The 24245-nt window shown below is 42.5% G+C and overlaps 1 protein-coding gene across 1 annotated transcript in view; it reads left to right on the top strand.

Annotated features, from left to right (window-relative positions):
- The window catches only part of LOC119953848 (vesicle-fusing ATPase), a 303368-nt gene that overhangs the window by 252480 nt on the left and 26643 nt on the right, over positions 1–24245 (top strand). The window lies entirely within an intron of this gene.

A 24245-nucleotide genomic window follows, 5' to 3' on the forward strand; every position in this document is an offset into this window, starting at 1 on the left:
CTGCAGGCAGTCTTCCTGAAGCTCCTTGGATTTAGCACTGCTGCACTAGTTTCCAACATCCAGTATGTGTTCTCATAATCAATATGCTTGCTTGATCCATGATGGAATTACTCCACCAAAGAACCTGGTTGCTTCTGATTTGTCGTTTGTGCCCAGAGAGTCGATGCAGGTAATTAATATGGAATGATAAAATTACATCATCAAGCAACAGCTGGGGAACTACACAGCACATACACCTATTTTGTTGTATTTATTTTCATAGCCCTAGCAACAGGAACAAATGTAGATATTAGGGAAACTAAGGAGGAGATGCCTTTCCTTTTATGTCATTTTCTTCTTCCTTCTGAAGTAAACTACTTGCACGGTCTTCTCTGTTTTAGGGTGACGTATTTGTACCAGCTACCTAATTATATGCAAGATTTTCTCCATTCATATTTGGATGTAGGAGAGTGCTTCACAATGAAATGAAACATTTTCAGCTTTTCCTCTCATTGGTTCTTATCAGAAGCTTCTCTTGAGATGGTGGCACGTTGCTGATCACGCCCAATACATTAGCAAAAGACGTTGGCTTGCTATTTTACCTTGAATATTTGACCCATTCACCCATCACCCCTGCATTTACTGACCCAATTGGCTGTTGGTACAGCAACATCTTAAATTTAATGTTCTCAATTCTCATATTCAAATCCTTCCATGACCGTGCCACTCCCTATCACGACAACAGTCTGAAAATTTTACCTTCTGGCCTCCGGTATAGTCTAAGTTTGCTTCACTCCGCCACGGGCCACTTGCCTTCAGTTCCCTGATCCCAAAGCGTTTGAGTTTCACCCCCAAAATTCTCTACCTTTCTCTCCTCCTTTAAGATACTCTCTAAAAGCTACCTCTTTGACCAAACATTGAGCCACCTACTCTTAATATCTCTCTCATGTGGCTTGATATCAGATTTTGTTCCTATACTATTTTGCTATGTTAAAGGTGGCATATAAATACAAGTTGTCGAATGAACCACAAACAAGCCTAATGTTCTTCTCGCCCAGCTTGGGCATATGCACAATTCAGGCAGGGTTGACCAGATAGTAGTTATGACTGAAAGCCTTAACCATTTTGTTGTTGGCATTGTAAGATTCCTTCCTGTTTATTTCCTTTGTTCCCATTTATTTTATTTTATTTTTATTATTTTGGTCTGTGGACCCATAATCGGGATGTGCCTTTAAGCAGGAGACTCAAAGTTGAAACCGCCTGCTTGCCAGGATGCTGTGTTCCCAGGTTTTGTAGTTTGGAAAAGAGGAGCCAGACTCTTCGATACCAAGTGGAATTTAGGAAACCACTTTTGAGGGAGTCAGTACCAGTGGATTGGCCACGGCTAATTTTGAGACAGTCTTTATGGCATTTGAGAAAACAGCAACTCAAATGGAGTGGCTGAAGGAAAACTGGACATTGCCCAAGCAATGTAAATTGACTGGGCTGGTGCAGAAAGATACTTACCGTCAGAGGAGGTGCCTAAGGATTATTATGACGTTTTTAAAAACCTATACTGGTGCATACAAATTGGTTCGGAGGCATATAAGCAAAAGTTTTGGAATCTTGGAAACAGCCGGGACAGACCTTTGTTTGAACAGAACAATTTTAATAGATGGGTCCGAGCATTGGGAATTGAAACTACCTATGAGGCTTTGCGAGAAATCCATTCTCTTGGCAAAATTTAAGAATTCACTACCTTCTGTAATACCAGAGGGTGATGACCACTCGACGAGCAGCAATAATGGCTGATAATTATGAGCTGATTCATAATTTAAACCATTGTTCCATCACCCCTCATAATTTTGAAAAGGATAGGAAATGAGAGGGTGAAAGGAAGGCAGGTAGTCAAGGTAAGGAATGTGTCAAGTTCCACGCAAGCGACCACGAGGAAGCAATGACGGATCAGAAAAACACAATATTTGTGCACCTACTTGATAGACTTCTACTCCCGGAAAGGTCTCCCATGTTCGGCCCATATTTGGGCCAGGGTATTTATGCCCCACGGTGTTCTCGGACCACCACATCATCTGAGGAGATTATACTCCGGTCAGACCACGGGGAACCTAATGGTGCAGACCCTGTGGCCTTGGATCAGGTTACAACAGAATGGATAGCTGGGAATGTTCCAAGATCTTCTCCTCTATTTTAAGAAATACGCGCTCTATCCAAAATCTCTTGAAATATTTTTATTGAGAAAATTTTCCATATAGCACAGTAAAACCACATAACATAACAAATACAATTCCAAATTCAACCACCCTCCCAAATCCATCCCCAAAAAAGCAAACAAAGCGTGCCCAGAAACAAGGCGTACAAGGGCAGCACGGTGGCACAATGGTTAGCATTGCTGCCTACGGTGCTGAGGACCCGGCTTCGAATCCTGGCCCTGGGTCACTGTCTGTGTGGAGTTTGCACATTCTCCCTGTGTTTGCGTGGGTTTCACCCCCACAACCCAAAAGATGTGCAGGATAGGTGGATTGGTCATGCTAAATTGCCCCTTAATTGGAAAAAATTGGGCACTCTAATTTTTGTTTTTAAAAGATGTACAAAGCATCCCAAATTCTGACCATGACCAGCTCTCTGAAATAGGACATGAAAGGTAGAACACTTCTGCTGACTCCCTTATTAAGCACCTGATTTTGTCTAAGTACAAAAAGCCAACTCAACCAGGACGAAGCACTGGGTGGAACCAGAATCCTCAACCCAAGCAGAACTCTCCTCCGGGCTATCAACAAGGGCATCTGCCTTCAACCGTCTGCCGCTTGGGCGAGTCTGGGACCTCAAAAATGGCCACCAGCGGGCAGGTCACAAGCTCAGTGCCAAGAATCCCTGACATGGTGTTGAAGAAGACCCAAAAGCTTACAAGTTTAGGACATGACCAGGACACGTGTGTATGATTCTCTGGCCCCTGAGAACAACACTCACACTTGTCCTCCACTCCTGGAAAATACCCACTCATCCGCGCCCTGGTCAGATGTCCCAATGCATAACTTTGAACTGAATCAAGTTGAGCCTGGCACATGTGAAGATGGAGTTGACCCTGTGAAAAGCCTCACTCCGCATGCGCGCACACACATGCAGACACACACGCACATCCCCGTCAAAAACCAGATCCAGCTCCCTCTCCCATAACCTTCCTACCTCATCCAATGGAGCTTGCTCCATCGACAAAATCCGACCTCAGTAGGGTGCTCTTTCCAAGGGTTGGTGCAGACTCAATGGGCCGAATAACCTCCTTCTGCACTGTAGGGGTTTTATAAATATCTGATATCTTCCATTCCCCTAACTCAGCTAGCGAAAGGACCTTATCCAAAAGAGAAGGCAAGGGTGCCAAGGGAAAGGAAGGAATCTCCTTGCGCAAAAAGTCACGACCTGAAAAACATAAATACGTTATTCTTTGGGAGTTGGAATTTATCAAACCATCCTCAAAACCGGCGAACTTCCCCTCTATAAAGATGACCCCAAACCTCTCCAGCTCCTCCCTTTCCCATGACCAAAGGACAAGTCCAAACCCGCCGGTGCAAAGAGGTGATTTCCGCAGATTGGTGTTATTATTGACATGGCGCCCAGCTTAAAATGTTGCCTGAACTGTGTCCAAATCCACAGAGTGGCCACCACTACTGGAGTAAATTTTGCAGGGGGAAAAGGAAGTGGACCAGTAAACAAGGCCCTCAATCTGTACCTGTATAAGCGCTCACCTCCGTATGGAAGCCAGATCCTTATACCTTCATACTTTTCATTGTTCTCAGCCCAATAATAAAGTAGCAGATTAGACTGTCTCTCCCTCTGTACAAACGTCATATGAATCCATGGGGTCTTGACCACCCAGATAGAAGAAAATATAATTTTATTAACCTTAACAAAGAAAGACTTTGGAAGAAAATGGGAAAATACTGAAACAACAATAACACCTCAGGAGGACATTCATTTTTACCAACTGGACCCTAGCCCGCCAAGGACAAGGGGAGGTTATCCCACTTCTTCAAGTCGGACTTAACTTTACTAGCCTAGTGAATGGGGCCGAGTCTACGGAGCGAGGCCTAGTTGTGGGCCACCCAGATTCCCAGATAACGGAAGCTAGATCTGGCCAAACAAAAAGGCAACATCAAATTGGCTCCCTTCCACAGGAATTCACCGGAAAGTATTCACTTTTGTCCAGATTCAACTTGCAACCTGAGAAGGAACCACTCCTAAGTAGCTTTATCTTCTCTACATTGGAAATTGAATCCGTTATATACAACAGCAGATCATCAGCATACAAGGACATCTTATCATCCCTCCAATTCCCTTCCAACCTGTAGATGACATCAGTGTTATTGCCAGAGGTTCAATTACCGAAGCAAACAATAGAGGGGACAATGGGCGACCCTGCCTCATACCCATTATAACCTGCACAGAGCACACTGTGCTGGCTTGATTGTTTTCCCTGTGTGGCTTGAAGAGTATGAGCTACCCTGCTAACTATGGGGCTATTATCATTTGTATATAAGTTCAGCGAGATAGGAACTGACTGACAGAGATAGGGGACCCGGAAAAGTCTGACCGGGCCCCACTACACATGGTAGGCGTTATAAATAAACGTTTTCTTAATGTTACTCATCTGACTCCTTTTCGCCTTTGTTACCCCTCCACCCTTAACCCCAATCAAAACAAAAATCCTAAACTCATCCTTGAAACCCCCCCCCCCTTTCAAAGTCTGAGCTGCGGTTATCTCCCCACTCCATTCCCATTACCTAACTATGCAGTTAGCAGGGCAGCCCCCACTCAGAGTAAAAGAAAAAGCAGAACAAATGACCATCAACCAGCCTCCCACCCACATCCAACTTTAATAGTCAAAGAAAAATAACAATACACATCTCACAAACAAAAGTAAAAATACAAATTGGAACTCCAAAATGGCCACAAAGCACCGTAACAAATCCCAAATATCACATGCCTACCCCCCAAACAGTAACCTCAGAACAAATCCAATTCACAGTTAGCTCGACCCTAGCCCATGTCTCTTCGCCAATGCCTCTGCCTCCCCCACTGCATTAAAATAGTTGTCTTCAGAATCGTAAGTTAATTGGAGGCGTGCAGGGTGTACCACATCAACTCACCTTCTCTTGCTAACTATGAAAGTGCACAATGATCGCCTGCGGTGGTTCACCAGCGCGGGGCTTTTGCCTGAGTAACCTGTGGGCCCAATCCAGTTCAGGAGGGGATGCCATTACTCCCTCCCCCTTCATCTTCCCAAACATCCGTAACATAAATTCTGTTGCAATCAAACCTTCCAGACTCTCCAGCAGCTCTACGATTCTCACGTTGTGCTTTCTGGAGCGATTGACCAGATCGTCCACCTTGGCCCTCGAAGCCTTGTGATCTCTGGCCACATCTGCCATCTCCATGTCTAGGAAGGCGATCTGGGCACTCTACCTTGAGAGGGACACCTCCAAACCCTGTAGCACCGCACCTTTCTCCTTAACCATCTGATCTGTTTTTGTCAATGCCGTACAACTGGGGCCAGGGCCCCTGTGATTGCTTTGTCGAAGTTTTCAGAGACGGTCTGCCATCATTTCTTAAGTTCCACTGCGAAGGTGCCTTGTAAGTACCTCAGTATTAGTGGAGTAGCCAAATTTGCAGTCAGAACATCTGCCATTTTCTCGGCAGACGAGACTGGAGAGGTTTCCAAATCTGTCGACAATTGTGAAATTTGGTTTCCCCCCTGGAGAATTCAGTGAAGGATAAGGTGTTAGTGAATGGGATGTGAAGATTATATCCCAGTTCCATTGCATAAAGTGCAATTTGAGTGTGATTTATTATCAGGTCCAGTAGTAATCGAGTGGTTAATAAGTTGCCAGTAGATGGAAAAGATTTACTTTTGGGGAATGATTTGGCAGGTATGAAGATTATAGCTTCACCCATGATTACAGAGAGTCCAACGGAAGATAAGGAGATGGAACAGTTAGAGTAACAACTTCCAGATATTTTTCATCAAGTTTGGTGACCAGGGCAATGGCTAAACAAAGTCCATCACCAGAGATGAGGTCACACCACCATCAGATTGTAGAATAGCCAAAACTATCCTTGAGGTTGAGGATAATTCCGAGGACGTGGTTGGTAGATCTTTATTAATTGAGGTCCAGGAGGCAGATCTAGTGTTGCATAGATTAGCTGTCACAGAAGTTGACAACTTGGGTGGAAGTCTAGTCCACCCAGTGCCTCGGCTTGTTTGGGTGACCTCATGTCTTTCTTACATTAAGTACACCATTAGAGGGTGGGTAGAAGGGTCCTACCTAAGATGGCAGCCATTAATTTCCTTTTTTAAGGAGATAGTCACTGGTAGTTGTTAGAGGGTTTAGTTTAGTTTTTTGGGGATTAAGTTAATTTGTGCGTTTGCTTGTTAGTCTCATTGTTTTATTGTATAACTTTGGTTAATTGTTTTGTATGATTTTGTTTATTATGAAAAAAATAAATAAATATATTTTTGAAAAATAGAGGCATTGTGATGTCCAAAAAGATGGCAAATTCCTGAAACCAAATGAAAACTGGAAATGCTGAACATGCAAAGTCTGTCAGCACTTGTGAAGTGAAAGCAATCATTGCCCTGTCAAATAGTGCAGTTCATTAAATGCTGGAAGCGTACTACAGGCCAGGTAACGTGAAGCAAAAACGGAGTAAGGAACAGCATCTGCAATTCTGCGAGTTAACAATTGGAAGCTAAAGCTTTTTTTTTGTTAGCTGACTGGATCCAGAAGAAATATAAGTCACCAATCTTCATCCTTTTCTGTTTAAGTTGTACTGTATCTGAGCTGCTTTTTATATTGGTCTTTTGGTAATGTGGAATCCAGGTGGCTGGTTTCAGTGAACTACCTCCCAGCGTTAACAGGCACCTTTATCCCTGACAGACTCGCAGACCCAGTTTTTTTGAGTGCGAAATTGAAAATCTGCCACTGGGCTAATGGGGCCGGAATTGGTAATGTAACTGACTGATACTGGTCTACAGGAATCCACATTAAAACAAGAGTATGTAAAGTAAGTTAAACTACAGTCAGGGCAACTCGGGAAGACTTGAGAGCAAAATTTCAGGGTGGAGTTCATGACCTTGCATCATTACAGGGTAGGGGGCAGCCCTACTCTTCAAACCTGCTTACTCCTCCACCGATATTTTGATGAGCATTGTGAGTGCAATGATGCTCCACCACCTTGTCTGTTATTGTGCTTGTAAGGTTTACCAAGACTATCTGAGACAATGGCAACATTCCCACCCTTGGTTCTTTATTCTTGCGCATTATTTTCTAATGGTCACTTCCTGGAGGTGTTGGCTCTTGTTGCAGTATGGTTTTCTGAAGACTAGCCCTCAAACCCAGTGCCTTGTATGTGCCCAATCCTGACTTGTGTCTAAATAGCGAATGCTTGCGTGATATTTGGTCATGTAGAGGCATGGCAACCAAACCTGCAGGAGAGGCAAGTGGGAGAGGTTGTTTGGTGCGACTCTCCCATCGTATGTGAAGTGTTCTCATCTGTGTATATTGACTCCCAAAATACCAAACTCTCTCTGATTTCTGTAGAATGTATTCAATTTGGTTTAATTATGAACAAATCCTTTTATAATGAATGCATTTTGACTAGCCATGGTTGAACTGAACTAATTATGCAAATACACTTCATACCTACTGTAGACATGAACTGCTTTCCTAGCACATGAATACATAACCTTTGAACAGCCCTGACTGTAGTGTTAATCGTTTACTTCATTTCCCCTGTTTTACATGATTTCCAAATTCTCTCACGCTCTCTCTTTCTTTCTTCCCCATGCCCTGCAAGGTTATAGCCACTTTTACACTAGAGGAGTGTGGCAGACGAGTTGCTGTCAGTGGTTTTGTGCATACAAATGAAAGAACAAACAACCTCGCTGTTGGGTCATGCAGCTTTTGTTCTGCAGGCTAAACGTGGGAGGCTGGTCCTGGGTGGTTACACTCCTTTGCAATCTGGTCTCTGTTGTGTAATAGAGCTCAGTAGGCCCAAGCAGGCTGGCATCTGCCGATGTATCCAAATGGGGAAGAGTGGTGCATGATGGTCACGCTCCTCCGATCAGGGGGGAAAAGTGGGTGAAGAGGTGGCACTGAAGCACAAAAGTAGAACATTTTGATTCCCGAAAGGAATAGACCCCTTGACTTTTGTTTGGATTGAGGCTCCTGAGCATAATGACTACATTTTGTAACGGGATATTTCTGTGCGGGTACAATGCATTTGGCCAAACAAAATCCACATGGCTGGATATGAAAGATGATGAACACTAATAGGTTGAGTCTACAGGCTACATAATAGTGGGGTGGAGAAAAAATATGCAGATACATTGAATACTCATGGGGGATTTCGACCACCTTGATATTGATCGGACTGAAGAGGTCAATAAAGCGGATTCAAAAAATGGATTTCCTATACTTTGTACAGGACTATTTTCTAACCCAATAGGTTGAAAGCACACAATTGGGCCCAGTGATGGGGGAGTGAATCTGGGAAGAATAAGAGAAGTAAAAGTTGGCAAACATCTAGAAAACAATGATCATAATATATGGTACGCTTTACGATAATGTCAGAGAAGGATGTAAGTATGAAGAAAACCGAGTTAATAGATTGGAGAAAAGTTGATTTTGAGAGGCTGAGAATATAACTTGGGGAATATAAAATGGGCAACAATACTGGAAAACAAGGATATAGGACAATAACAGGATACTATTAAGATGGTGTTGAACTAAGTACAGGAGTCTCACCCACAACCCAAAGATGTGCAGAGTAAGTAGATTGGCTACGTTAAATTGCTTCATTGGGAAAAAAAATTAAATAAGGTCAAGAGAATATGGAGTCGGGGACAAGTGGCAGAATGGATTGTGAGCTGACAAATTACAGGAAGACCTTGATAAACTTGGAGAATGAGCAAATAATTGGCAAATGAAGTTCAACGCAGATTAATTGAGTGTTTTGGTAGTAATAATAGGGGGTCACTCATTACTTGCAAAGCACAAGTCTAGTGGGGCAGAGATCACTGAGTGGGAGAACAATGGAACCTTGGGAGTATAGATACATTAATCACCCAAAGCTGTGCCACAGATTAGCACAACCATACAAAAATCAAACGCTTGACTTTATTTCTAAAGGGGAATGAATTCAAAGGAAAAAAAATGATGCCATACTTGTAATTAACCTCAATTAGATTGTACTGCATGCAGTTATGATGCCATAAAGAATTGGCATGATGGGCTACTTTTACCTTGGACAAAGAAGACTGAGCTGACCGAATGTAGGTATTTAAAATTCTGGATGATTTTGATCAATTGGATCCAGACAGAATTGTCCCTTTTGAGGGGAAGAGCATAATCAGAGGACAGGAATAATAAGTTGGTCAGCAAGAAATCCAATAAGGGGGCAGCACGGTGGCGCAGTGGGTTAGCCCTGTTGCCTCACGGCGCTGAGGTCCCAGGTTCAATCCCGGCTCTGGGTTACTGTCCGTGTGGAGTTTGCACATTCCCCCGTGTTTGCGTGGGTTTCGCCCCCACAATCCAAGGATGTGCAGGCTAGGTGGATTGGCCACACTAAATTGTCCCTTAATTGGAAAAAATGAATTGGGTACTCTAAATTTAAAAAAAAACGAAATCCAATAGGGGATTCAGAAGGAACCTCTTCCAAAAAACGATAAGGGAGTAGTTGCAGTGAATAATATTGATATATTTGAGGACGCTAAACAAGCATATGTAGGAGAAGGAAATTGAGGGTCACAATGGTAGACTTGGAGAGTGGAGGCTTGAGTGGAGCATGGATTAATTGGGCCATCTGGCTTGTTTCTGTGCCGTATACCCTGTTCAATCTTGTCTAAACTGGTTTATGTTGCGTACACAACTCCTCCCACTCTGCACCACAGTATTAACATATCAGAGCACAGAGGAGGGGCTGGTTTAGCTCAGTGGGCTAGACAGCTGGTTTTTAATGCAGAACAAGGTCAGCAGCGCAAGTTCAATTCCCGTACCAGCTAAGAATTCTGAATTCTCCCTCTGTGTACCCGAACAGGTGCTGGAATGTGGCGACTAAGGCCTTTTCACAGTAACTTCATTGCAATATTAATGTAAGCCTACTTGTAACAATAAAGATTATTTATTATTATTATTATTGAAAGCAAATTAGAGTGGCACTTTTAAACCTGAGGACTCTCTATCAGTACCACAACCAAAATAAATTGACTTAAGGCGGTTAAAAGAAACAGCCTTTAGATCTGATATAGAGGTGTTTGCACGTTACTGTTCAATGGTGGTCTTAAGATCAAATCCCAGAATTATTTGGCTTGCGTTTTTGATACTACTGCAGAACTATCCTAATGCACCTGTGTGAGATGAATCGGTGAGTTCAGATTACCTACCTTTTTAAGTATGATTTTCTTAATTCCTTGCAATTTCTTGTTCTCCACATTCAGTTTCCACCCTTCAGCTGTCATTGTGTTTGAAGCTATGTTCACCTTCCATTTAAAATTTGCTGTCTTTCTGACTCACTGTTCGCAACACTGTGATACTGAGCCAAACACACTTTAAAGGTTGGGGAGTTGGTAACCGATATCACCTTCAATGTCCCTGGGTTCAGTTGGGGGTAGGGGGGAGGAGAGAACTCATCATAATGGCCCCTGGGGGTTCTTTGGTCACATGAATGTCCAATTTGGTGTGAGATCTGGGCCTTCCCATGCCTGAGGACTGCACAACCAAGAATTATTGGTGTTCTGGAGAGGGATGGTATAGAAGTGAAAGTTGGAGGAGCAAGGAAGGAAGCAAAAAAATTCAGCCCTTGAATTTGTATGGTAGGTTTCAATAATTAAAATTATTCTGAGTGCTGGAGATTTCTTTGTCATGGAAGCATGCTTCATTCTCAGAAGGACAGTGAGTGTGCTGAACACTCCCACAGACGTGTTTGTTGAAAATATGTCACATTCAATTTAAACCTTTCCTGTTTTGCTAATTCAGATATGGAAATAGAACAAAATAATGTAAATTGGAGGGGATTATGTAATAGTGCAGAATTGAGAAAAACCATAGAATGTGGAGCTTGGTGTCTATATCATCTTTAATTGGAGGCTGAGGTACGTATTAAGGTTACTTGTGGTTATGTAGATGTCTGTTTGCTTTTTGCATCTTTGTTCTAACTTGCACACTAACGAGGACCTGTATTGACTGGAGATATCCCCAGGGAATAAAGCCATTTATCTAGATTACTTTTTTTAGATTTTAATTCCATAGCTGAGGGCTAGGAGCAGAGTCAGTGCACATTGTATGAAATATTTTCACAGGGCAAGGGCCTGCAAGTACTGACTGCTACTGAGTTCCTGCCCAGTCCTATAAAATATGTCTGGAAATTCATGACACAGCTGAACTGTTCAAGTAGCTGCTTATTTTGTACGTATTGTAGAGTTTTGATTTTTGCAGATCCATTGAATCTGTGTAGTTATGGTGTGATGATGCAACTTAAAATAGCATAAATGAGGAAGTTGAGGTTCACTGTACCAATAATGTCCTCTGTCCCTTCCACTCCCGTTGTCTCTTCCCACCCTGTCCCCATATAGACTCTGTTTTCTACTCCCTGGGTATGCATCAAACCTCCCCTAAAATATGTATATGTGACCTGATGGCATAACAAATTATCTTGCTCATTAGGCAGGCAACCTGGTTATGTGTCAACTTCTCTCATTTAATAGTAATCTTTATTGTCGCAAGTGGGCTTACATTAATACTGCAATGAAGTTACTGTGAAAATCCCCTAGTCGCCACATTCCAGCGCCTGTTCGGGTGCACAGAAGGAGAATTCAGAATGTTCAAATTACCTAACAAGCACATCTTGTGGGAGGAAATCGGAGCACCCGGAGGAAACCCACGCAGACACAAGCGGAACGTGTAGACTCCACACAGACAATGACCCAAGCCGAGAATCGAATCTGGGACCCTGGCACTGTGAAGCAACAATGCTAACCACTGTGCTCCCGTGCCACCCAGTGCGAAGAATGTAAACCATTTAAGATGGGCTCATGGAGCAAAGACAATAAAAATGAAAGCTGATGTTTTGTGCACCTTCACTGGAGGCACTTGAGAGAATGTCCACTAGGTTGTTTCCTGGGATGAAGGGGCTGTCTGATGGGGGCATGTTGAGCAGGTTGGGCGTATACTCATTGGCGCTTAGAAGAATGAGAGATGAACTTATTGAAACATATAAGATTCTGAGGGGGTTTGACGGGGTGGATGCTGAGAGGATGTCTCTTCCTCCTGGAATAATCAAAAACTGGGGGGCACAGTTTCAAGATAAGATGAAACGAAAGAGAAAATGCTGGAAAATCTCAGCAAGTCTGGCAGCATCTGTAGGGAGAGAAAAGAGCTAACGTTTCGAGTCCAGTGACTCTTTGTCAAAGCTAACAGACAGAGAAAGTGGGAAATATTTATACTGTGCAGTGAGAATGAAAGATGAGTCATAGACACTAAACCCAGGTAAACCGTGTGATAATGGCCACAGAAACCAAGGAGAAAGAGTGCTAATGGCAGCCCCCAGAGAGGAAAAAAGATGTGAACGGTCAAACAGCAGGGAAACTAATATCAGAAGATGAACTGTAGGTGTGTAAACCATTTCTTTCTTTCTTAATATACATTTAATTTCCCCCCCCGCCAATCTTATCCACCTTTCCTGCACCTTTCTCCTCTTTGCTTCCCCCTTCCCCTCCCCCCACACCTACAGTTCAACCTCTGATAGTTTCTCTGCTGTTTGACCGTTAGCACTCTTTCCCCTTGGTTTCTGCGGCTGTTAGCACCCAGTTTACTTGGGTTTCTGTGGCTAGGACTCGTCTTTCATTCTCACTCCGCAGTATAAATATTTCCCACTTTCTCTGCCTGTTAGCTTTGACAAAGAATCACTGGACTCGAAACGTTAGCTCTTTTCTCTCCCTACTGGTGCTGCCAGACTTGCTGAGATTTTCCAGCATTTTCCCTTTTGTTTCAGATTCCAGCATCTGCAGTAATTTGCTTTTATTCATGATAAGATTATCTTGTTTAAAACTGAGACGAAGAATTTCTTAGAGAGTTATTAATCTTTAGAATGTGCTACCTCAGGACTGTGGAGGCTGAGTTACTGCATATATTGAAGGCTGAGTTACTGCATATATTGAAGGCTGTTACTGCATATATTCAAGGCTGCGTTATTGCATATATTCAAGGCTGAGTTATTGCATATATTCAAGGCTGAGTTATTGCATATATTCAAGGCTGCATTATTGCATATATTCAAGGCTGCGTTATTGCACATATTCAAAGCTGAGTTATTGCATATATTCAAGGCTGAGTTATTGCATATATTCAAGGCTGAGTTATTGCATATATTCAAGGCTGAGTTATTGCATATATTCAAGGCTGCGTTATTGCATATATTCAAGGCTGCGTTATTGCATATATTCAAGGCTGAGTTATTGCATATATTCAAGGCTGCGTTATTGCATATATTCAAGGCTGAGTTATTGCATATATTCAAGGCTGAGTTACAGATTTTTGATCCACGTGGAAGTCCAGGGCAGGCAGGAAAGTGGAGTTACTGCCACAGTCAGATCAACCATGATCTTGTTGAATGGCAGAGCAGACTCAAGGAGCCAAATGGCCCATTCCTCCTATTTGACATAGTGGTTAGCACTGCTGCCTTCCAGCACCAGGTATCCGGTTTCGATTCTGAACTCGGGTGACTTCTGTGTGGAGTTTGAACATTCTTCCCCGTGCCTGTGTGGGTTTCTTCCGGGTGCTTTGGTTTCCTCCCACAGGCATGCTAAATTGGCCCGTAAGTGTCCAAAGGTTAGGTGGGGTTAGGGTGGAGGATAGGGCCTGGATGAGGTGCTCTCTTGGTGAATCAGTGCAGACTTGATGGGCTGGAAGGCCTCTTTCTGCACTGTTGAGATTCTATGATTCTTTGCTTACGTTCTTGAGAGCTGAGAGATTACTTTTAGATTGAGGCATGCAGAGGTGTTGCATCTGACTTTGATCATGTCTTTTCCAGTTGTCCACATAAATTTGCTGGAAAATGGTTGGGATGGAAACTCTGGTGGACACTTTTATTTAAGGGTAGAAAACTAATTGTAAAGCCTCCATTGTCACATCTAAATTGGCTCAGGTCAGAGATCCAATCTGCAACCTTTTCACCTCTTTATGGCTCAGTACCGTGGTGGACAGTTCATCAACCAACTCTATTCTCAGAGTTGACTGGTCTGAAAATGCAGAACCAGATCAATGAGGTTTTAGGATCAGAAACTTTGTGAGAGGATGATGAAAACACTTGTTTATTGGGAGGGTCAGTTTTTGTACATGCACCTTCTCAAGCAAGACCTCCTGATCAGATGACTTGTAATTGATTAAATTTACTACTCAAAAGTAAGTGCCAGGCTTATTTTTTCCTGTTGATGTTTAACATCGGCAATGGATTGTATTTATAAAGCACCTGGTTCACAGGTAGGTGTACATAAATTAATACTGAGTCAGGAAGGATGGCGGAAAACGTGGCATAAGAGATGGATTTATAGTTTTAAATGGTGGGGGGAGAAAGGTGCAGAGTCACAAATGTTTATGAAGACAATATCAAAGAGCAAGACCCAGGCGACCCTGTTCTGTTATACAGAGAAATGCATGGATGGTCAGTCAGTGAAAGAGCAGGTATAGGATTGGAGAAAGCTGACCCTGGTTTGAGTGAGGCCATGGAGGGATTTAGCAATTAGAATTTTAAATTATAATTGCTTTCTGGATAAACTTACAACATCAATTTACAAGCATACTTCTGAAATAGGAGCTGTAGGCTATTCAGCCTCTCCAACCTGCATTGCACTTTAATAAAATCATGGCTGCTAGGATTGTGGCCTCAAAACTACTTTCCTCTCTACCCTCTATACCTTTAGATTCTGGTTTGATAAGAGAGTCATTCTAACCCAGTGTTAAAAATACTCAATGGACCAGCCTCCACTGCTGTCTGGGAAAAGAAATTCTACAAACTAATGACCCTCTGAGAAAATAAATTCTCCTTGTCCCTGTTAAAAATGGGAGACCTTTAACTGTGTCGCCCAGCTCTAGTCTCTCTATTAGGCGAAAGACCCCCTCCGCATCCACCCTGACAAGCCTCTCGGGGTATATTTCAATAAGGTCACCTCAATTTTCTAAACTCTAATGGATACAGTCCGAACTTATCCATCCTTCCATCATAAAAACACCCCCATCATCCGAGGAATTCAAAATCTTGGACTAGAATCATAGAATTTTACAGCATAGAAGGAGGCCATTCGGCCCATCATGTCTACACCAGCTTCCGAAAGAGCTACCCAGCTGGTCCCATTCCCCAGCCCTATCTCTGTAGCCCCTTAAATTATTTTTTAAAATTTAGAGTACCCAATTACTGTTTTCCAATTAAGGGGCAATTTAGCGTAGCCAATCCACCTAACCTGCATATCTTTGGGTTGTGGGGGTGAAACCCACGCAGATACGGGAAGAATATGCAAACTCCACACAGATAGTGACCTGGGGCCGGATCGAACCTGGGACCTCAGCGTCAACAGCAGCAGTGCTAACCACTGCCGCCCTGTAGCCCTCTAAATTGATCACTTTCAAATGATCATATCCTAGCACTTATGTATTAATCAGTTATGTTTTATTGCTGTGTGACAAATGAAGTTGTGAGTATGCTTGATCATCATGGATGAGATGTATCTCCTTTGTTTATTAGAAAGTAGCAGATCTTTGTGGTAGATATTTAGCATAGTGTAGGGATGCAAAATCTATTGTAAATATTGAACTTTGCGTTTCTATCTTTGTGTTTCTAAGTGCTGAAGTTGAATTCAGGTAGAGGGCAACCTGTAGTCAGTTAGCTCATATTACACAGCTTGAATTTAATGTTTATTAGGCAGCAAGTTTTCTTTGCTGGTGGCTATAACTGTCAGTGTGGAATGCTCTTCTCCATTAGCAGAAAGCATCAGAGTCAAAATAAGACTCATGACAAAACTGCCAGAATGAAGGGTAGATACAGTACTAGCCTGTAAAAGTATAACTTTTATGACCTACTGGTTAGAAAGCCAGAAAACTGTTTAAATCTACTTGTAATGAGTTAATAAAAGTATTATATGAATCTTGTGCTTGGATGTTGTGTCTCAGATGTAGTACAATTTTTAAACTTTTTGGAAGGTGGCTAGGCGGTGGGGAGAATATTCCAATTGGTTTAAGTGCATATCCTAATCTGCTTTGTCTTGGCACGTCCAATAGTATCTAATCTTACACTTTACTCGGAAAGTTAAGTGTTGATTCTAACCAATTTTAATGTCTATACATCTGCCTCTTTTTATATTAAATGAAAATGAATTGCAGACACCTAACTGGATCTATAATGGAGTAACAAAGTGATGGTGTTCTCCCACTTTCTCACTGAGGTTGGACATCACAGCTGCAATTTTTGAGATGTGTGTTAATTTCAGCATCAAGTGATAGATAGTTGCTTTTTCTGGAGCCTAGATATATGAAGCTATTAGCCACATCCGGGGTCACATTGATAGATTGCCATTTATTAGTAATCTACCAGTCTATCAAAACGGCAATCTCGCAATGCTGAAATAAACAAATGCATCGCCAAAGCTACAACTGTTATGTCCAAGCTGAGTAAGCAGGTGTGAACTCCAGCAACTGACTAAGAACACTAAATTATATTTAGAAAGTCTACCAAGGCAACATTCTTGCATGCTCTATAGTGGTGCTTGGCAGGAGAAAAGGTTGAACAGTATCCAACTTCCCGTCTCATTATCCTCTTGGACAAGGTAACCCACTCCGAGGTCCTGGAGTATAATTCTATTAATATACCATCATTGCTAAGCCAAAGACACCTGCGCTGGCTGGGCCATGATCATCGGATTCTGAGTCACATCAGGCAGTGCTTAACATGGGAATTGTCCGCCACGAAACTGCAACTGCCGGCATATTTCAAGTGTACAAACTAAATTTAATATTATAGACTTCCCCATTGGACATGCTTGATCATATTTCTCTATTTCGCATTTTCATGCGGTTTTAAAATATTGGTAATCAAGAGCCATAACAATTATTTTCAATATAAATGACTTGGAGGAGTGGAGTGAATGTACGATTGCGAGTACTAATTGGAAAGGCAAATGGTGAGGATGACCCAAAGAGGGATATAGACAGGTTACGTGAGCGGGCAAAAACTTGGCAGATAGAATATAATATAGGAAAATGTGAAGTTATGTACTTTGGTACGAATAATAAAGGAGCTGAATGTTATTTAAATGGAGAACGCTGAAGCACAAGTGTCTTCATGAAACATAAATCACAAAAAGCTAGTGTGTAACTTCAGGTAATAGGGAAGGCTAATGGAATGTTGGCCTTTATTTCAAAGGGAATGGAGTATAAAAATAAGGAAGTCTTGCTAAAACTATAGAAGACACTAGTTAGACTACACCGGAATACTGTAAAAACTTATGGTCCCCTTATCTAAGGAAAACTACACTGACTGAGAGGGAGTCCAGAGAAGATTCACTAGGTTAATCCTGGGTATGGAAGGATATTCTTATGAGGCAAGGTTGGACCTATAGTCATTGAAGTTCAGAAGAATGAGAGACAACCTTATTGAGACATAGGATTCTCAGGGGCCTGACAGGGTAGATGTTGAGAGGATATTTCCTCTTGTGAGAAAATCTAGGAAGCGAAGGCATAATCTCAGAGTAAGAGGTCACCCATTTAAAACAGATGAGGACAAATTTCTTATCTGAGGATAGTGAACCCTTGGAATTCTTTACTGCAGAGAGTTGTAGAGACTGGGTTATTAAAGTATGTGTACGGCTGAGATCGACAGATTTTTAATCGGTGAGGGAATCGAGGGTTATGTGGATAAGGCGTGAAAGTGGAGATGAGGATTACTTGGCCAGATCAGTCATGATCTTATTGAATGGCGGCAGAGCAGACTCGATGGGTTAAATGGCCTACTTCTGCTCCTATGTCTTATGGTTTTAATTAGCAGTAAAATAGCAAGCAGGACAGGATCTGTGCACAGGAAGACATGGATAGAAGAGTGACGATGGCAGAGATGTGCATGAACTGACTGAGGGGAGAATGTGACAGCAGATTCTTTGGCCAATTTAGGAGAGGGGGCCATTTTTCCAAAAGACTTTACAGTGAACAGGCGCCGGAATGTGGTGACTAGGGGCTTTTCACAGTAACTTCATTTGAAGCCTACTCGTGACAATAAGCGATTTTCATTTCATTTCATTCAGTGGCTGTTGCAAAATAGCATTGTTCATGTCCAAAAGAGGAATCCTGTTGTGTTACCCATAGCCGAATCAGGGAGCGCAAAACGGGGTAATGAAACTATTCCTTGGTAAACATGTGGAGAAGTAGACCAATCCTATCGAACATATCCTTGACCTAGAATGCTCTGATGACTTATTACATTGATGTTTATTAGTAAAGGAAGATCCAGAGTTACCTAGGTGACATTCACAGATAGGTTTGATAAAGCTGTAATAAGAACATAACTAGGACGAGGCTACATGGGCTCTTAAACCTGCTTCATCATTCATTAAGATGAAGTCGGAACTTCTATTTAGTTTCACATTCCTGGCTTATCCCCAAAACCCTTTATTCCCTTAAAGCCCAAAAATGTATATATTTGAATGCTGAATATACTCATCGACAGAATTCGTAGCTCTCTGGGGCAGGGAATTCCAAAGGTTCACAGCCCTCTTGATTGCAGAAATATTGCTTCCTCTCAACCCTAAATGGTCAACCCCTTATACTGTAACAATGGTCCCTTGTTGTCAACTCTCTAGCCAAGGGGAAACTGCCTATCACTTTTATCCTTCCAAGTTTCAATGAGATCACTTTATTTTTGCAAATTTCAAAGAATTTTGTAAATTTCTTTCATTCTACTTCTACGACTCCTCTTTCATCCCTGAAACCGCTTCAGTGAACCTTTGTTTTATGTCCTTTACAGTAACTATACATTTCCTTCGCCAAGGAGATCAAAACTGTACACAATACTATAGATCTTGCCAACAAAACTTCCTTACTGTTAATGTCCAACCCCTTGCAGTTTCTTAAATCATTAATTCATCGTTGGCAAGACCAGCATTTATTGTTTGTGTCTCTTTTCTTTTCTCTCTCTGGTGTGCCTATTATTGGCGAAATCCGTATTTGTTGTCCAATCCAAATTTTCCTCGAGAACGTGGTGATGAGCAGCCGCCTTGAATCATTGCAGTTCATGTGGTGAAGATGCTCCCAGCATTCTTCTTTTTAATAAATTAAGGGCCAATTTAGCATGGTAAATCCACTGAGCCTGCACATCTTTGGGTTGTAGAGGTGAGACCCAAGCAAACACTGGAAGAATGTGCAAACTCCACACGGAGAGTGATCCAGGACCGGGATTGATCCTCAGTGCTGAGAGGTAGACTGCACCACCGTGCCACCCCTTGTTCCTGCCATTCTGCACAGGAGGAAGTTCCAGGATTTTAACCCAGTTACAAGTCAGGATGGCATGTGACTCAGAGCACAACCTTGAGATGGTAATGCTCCATGGCTAGCAAAAGCCAGTGCATCATTTACATCCCAATTGTCAGTTGTACCTCATGTTCAGTGACTGTACAAGAAATGTCTACAAGGTGTCGGCACAGTGGTTATCACTGCTGCCTCAAGACGCTGCGGACCTGGGTTCGATCCTAGCCCTGGGTCACTGTCCGTGTGGAGTTTGCAAATTCTCCCAGTGTCTGCGTGGGTCTCACCCCCACAACCCAAAGATGTGCAGGATAGGTGGATTGCTATGCTAAATTGCCCCTAAAAAGAATAAATGTCTACAGGTGCATTTGGTTAGGAAAGATTCTTTGGACTACTTATCTTCACGTTTACGCAATAGCATGGATTTGTTTATTGGATTAAAAAGTAAGGGAAGTGGCTGCTAAGATTGTGAATAAGAACCTAAAGTCTTAAAAATACGACCAAGTTTAATATATTCCACAGACTGGGGATTCAACCAAAAAATGGGTGAAAGCAAACAAATTGTTCAGTTTTGACCTCCACTTCTGAAGTGTGAGTGGAGGTAATGTTTTTGTTCCTATTAGTCTGTTTGTCTGTTAGCAACATAGCTAATTCGGTTCAATGAGAGCCCCTAGGATGTTAATAATAGAGGATTTAGTGATGGCAATGCCACTGAATGTTAAGTAGCAATTGTTAAATTTTTTCTTGTTGGACATGGTCATTACCTGACACTTGTGTGGCATGAATGTTACGTGCCACTTATTAGCTTGAGCCTGGATATTGTCCAGGTCTTGCTGCATTTGGACATGAACTGCTTCAGTATCTGAGGAGTCATGAATTGTTCTGAACATTGTGCAATCAGCAGCAAGAATCTCTGCTTCTGACCTAATGATAGAAGGAAGGTCACTGATGAATCAAGGTTGTGATGAGGTCAGGAGCCGAATGTCCCCGGCTGCTTGTTAAATTGTTTTTTTTTTGGTTCTTTAAGGATGACCTATTTCACAACAACGTGTGCTTTGGCATAGCTTCATTAATGTTTTTCCATGAAGGCTTCTGCTTCTTTGAGAAGCTTTGTATTTATAATATAACCCATAGCCACCACTGTTGGCTTCATGAATGTGTTCCAGTCTAAACTTTGCATTTGTAAGATTTTATCACTGCTCTTTGTCCTGTCATTGATGTTATTTGATTCCTAAGATACTGGAGAAAATAAAAATATTTTTCAGGTGTCACTTTTTAAACTATCCACTGCTGAATTAGCTGATTACATTTAGCATCTTGTCAAATCAAGTCACAAGATGTCCTTTCACTTTTGCACCTGAAGTCAATTAATTATCTAATTTCTATTGAAAGCCCCTCTTCATTTTGGCCTCTTGTACCTCATCTGCCTTTCTGATTGAACACATCAGATAGAGCAAGCAGTAACTATACAAAATGTTTCTACAAGGTGGATTTGAATGGATGGAAAGCAGCATACTGTACAGTTGTGAAGCAAGTCATAGGTTCTGAACAAGGTTTGAATTACTGGCTGTCCATAAGATTGTCCGTGACCTAGAGCTACATAGGCCTTCATAAGCATGAGCCCATCCAAAACTTTGCTGTTTATATCCACTTCGCACATAGGGCAGGATTTTCTCTCCCGACTTTGACTCCTGCCCTCGGGGAAGCCCCTCTACAGGATGCTTGTGGCTGCTACAACATGCCAGCATGAAGGATCCCAAAGCCCGCCTAGAGCTTGACCACTTGGTCAGCTGCCAGGAGGCCACAGCCAGGCACGCAAGTTGATCCTCACCATTTGTGGGGACCTGGTGGTCAATTGGAAAATTCCAATCAGCCTCCTTTAAATCATTATTAACTGGCCATTAACAACTTGTATCGCGTGCAGGTGGGTAGCTCTGCGACATTTCCCCCTCCCCACACCCACCTATCTCTATCTCACCTGTAGATATGGCACGGGGTCAGGATGGAATGGGAGAACGGGCATATAAGGCCAGTGAGGCGTTTTAGTGCATGCCCACCTCCGATCTTGTTCCTTTCTAGGACGAAAAGTCAAGCCGCAAGTCCTGCTTATACATCACCTCTGTGCTTGCTGACCTGCTATGGCTCCCAGTCCAGCAGCATCTCAATTTTAAATTCCTGGCTTCATATCTTGAATGTGTAAAACATTTTAACAGAGATTGCTGCAGGGCAGCACGGTGGCCTAGTGGTTAGCACAGCTGCCTCACGGCGCTGAGGTCCCAGGTTCGATCCCGGCTCTGGGTCACTGTCCGTGTGGAGTTTGCACATTCTCCCCGTGTCTGCGTGGGTTTCGCCCCCACAACTCAAAAATGTGCAGAGTAGGTGGATTGGTCACGCTAAATTGCCCCTTAATTAGAAAAAATAATTGGGTACTCTAAATTTATATTTTAAAAAATTGAGATTGCTGCAGCATTTTAAACACCTAAGACATGAAGTACCCTAAAACGACACCTATTCGGTCTGAATTTAGTCTAGGACCATTTGTTTTGCCCAAACCTGTCCTTCAGCCAGGGAAATTTAAAGAGCTAGCTTTTATAAGAGTGGTGTGGAATTTGTACATGTGGAAATCACCCATGTGTGTGGAAACTAGATTTTCATTTTTGTATACTGCAGGGTCTCGCTCTGTGTAGATATGGGTCCTATATTTTTTGTGTCTGAAAATCTTGACTTTTTGTAATATGGTTGCAATACCTGATGTGTTCAGTGACTGTAGAAAAAGTTTCTGCAAGGTGGATTTAGATGAATGCAAATCAGCATACTGTACAGTTGTGAAGCAAGTTTCTGAGCAGGGTTAGAGTTACTGGCTGTCAATAAGACTGCATGACCTAGAACTACATTTACCCTACATAAACATAAACTCATCTATACCTTCACTGCATATATTCATCTCGCACAGGGCAGGATTTTCCTTACTGACTCTGGGCGTGGAGAAGATATTTCCACTCATAGGAGAGACTAGAACCCGAGGGCACAGCCTCAGACTGAAGGGACGATCCTTTAAAACTGAGATGAGGAGGAATTTCTTCAACCAGTGGGTGGTGAATCTGTGGAACTCAAGCCGCAGAAGGCTGTGGAGGCCAAGTCACTGAGAGTCTTTAAGACAGCGATAACTAGGTTCTTGATTAATAAAAGGAGAATGGGGATGAGAAACATATTGGCCATGATTGAATGGCGGAGTAGACTCGATGTGCTGCATGGCCTAATTCTGCTCCTATATCTTAACGTCTTATGGACTGACTCCTGCCCTCAGGTTTAAGTGTTGGGGGAAATCCCTCCACAGGGATGCTTATTACAACATGCAAACAGGAAGGATCTCTAAGCCCACCTAGAGCGGCACAGTGGTTAGCACTGCTACCTCACATCTCCAGGGACTCTGATACAATTCTGGCCTTGTGTGACTGTGTATGGAGTTTGCATGTTCTCCTCGTGTCTGTGTGGGTTTCCTCCGGGTGCTATGGTTTTCTTCCATAGTCCAAAGATATGCAGGTTAGGTGGATTGGCCATGCTAAAATTGCCCCTTAGTGTGCAAAGATGTGCAGGTTAGTTTGGGTTATCAGGATAGGATGGGGAAAGTGGGCCTTGGTAGGGTGCTCTTTCAGATGGTCGGTGCAGACTCGATGGGCTGAATGGCCTCCTTCTGCACTGTAGTGATTCTATGGTTCTGGAGAGTTTGTGCACACATGCACAATCTTGAGTTACATAAAGGTCAAAGCCTCAACATACGTTTACCCCCACCCACCCCACTTCAAACCCCTTACAGTACGTTGTAAAAAAGGCCCATTGATTACACATTATACATCGCTTCACGGGAAAAATCAAGAGCCAAGCCCTGCAGAACACACATAATTAAGACACAAGTTACACAAAGGAAGATTCTCATACTTGCACAGTACAATCCCAAACCCAGCTTGATTTGTATTTCCCCAAATAGAGAAGATTGAGAGGTGACCTGAATTATGTTTAAAAGTGTCCAATAGATTTAACAGGGTAGGTACAGAAACCATTTCCTTTGGTGAAGAAACCTGCAACAAGAGCTGGCAGGGTGTGAAATCATGAAGAGCGTTTTAAACAAAAGGTAGGAGAAATTTGGGACCCTCCGTCCCAAAAAAGGCAGTGGATGCTGGAGCAATCGAGCTTTCAACAATGGTTTAATTGGTAAAAAAAATTGAAATGGATAAATGGAGTCGAAGTACAGCTCAGTCATGATCTATCTGATTGGGAGAGCAGGCTTAAGGAACAGAATGACCAACTCCTGCTTGCTACAGAAAGGATGCTCCTGACTGAATTTAAACCAATTTAATCAGGCAGCAACGTTTTCTCCTTCTTCAGGCCCCAGGTGCTTTAAAGGGCTGCAGCTGAATCATAGTTAAAATTGGCTTTATGTCTTCAAGATGAGCAGCAACGGATGGATGTAAAGACCTCACAGGTTGGATTTAGCCTGTGGGCCAAGTGTTGGACAGTCCTGAATTGGAGGTTAATTGTTTGTTTTTGTGGTCTCTTCAGATTAGCAGGTGATAAATTCCTAGCTCCAGGTCAGAAAAATCCAGTAAATTTCATTTGCCTTTCCTCTACTTTGCAAAAGAAAACTTTTGGCACTCAGTGTGAATGGCTCAAAACCTTTTGTATTCTAATATATTAAAAATCTTGCATCTGCATGCT

This window comes from Scyliorhinus canicula, chromosome 19 (assembly GCF_902713615.1).
Source record: "Scyliorhinus canicula chromosome 19, sScyCan1.1, whole genome shotgun sequence".
Classification (NCBI taxonomy): Eukaryota; Metazoa; Chordata; class Chondrichthyes; order Carcharhiniformes; family Scyliorhinidae; genus Scyliorhinus; species Scyliorhinus canicula.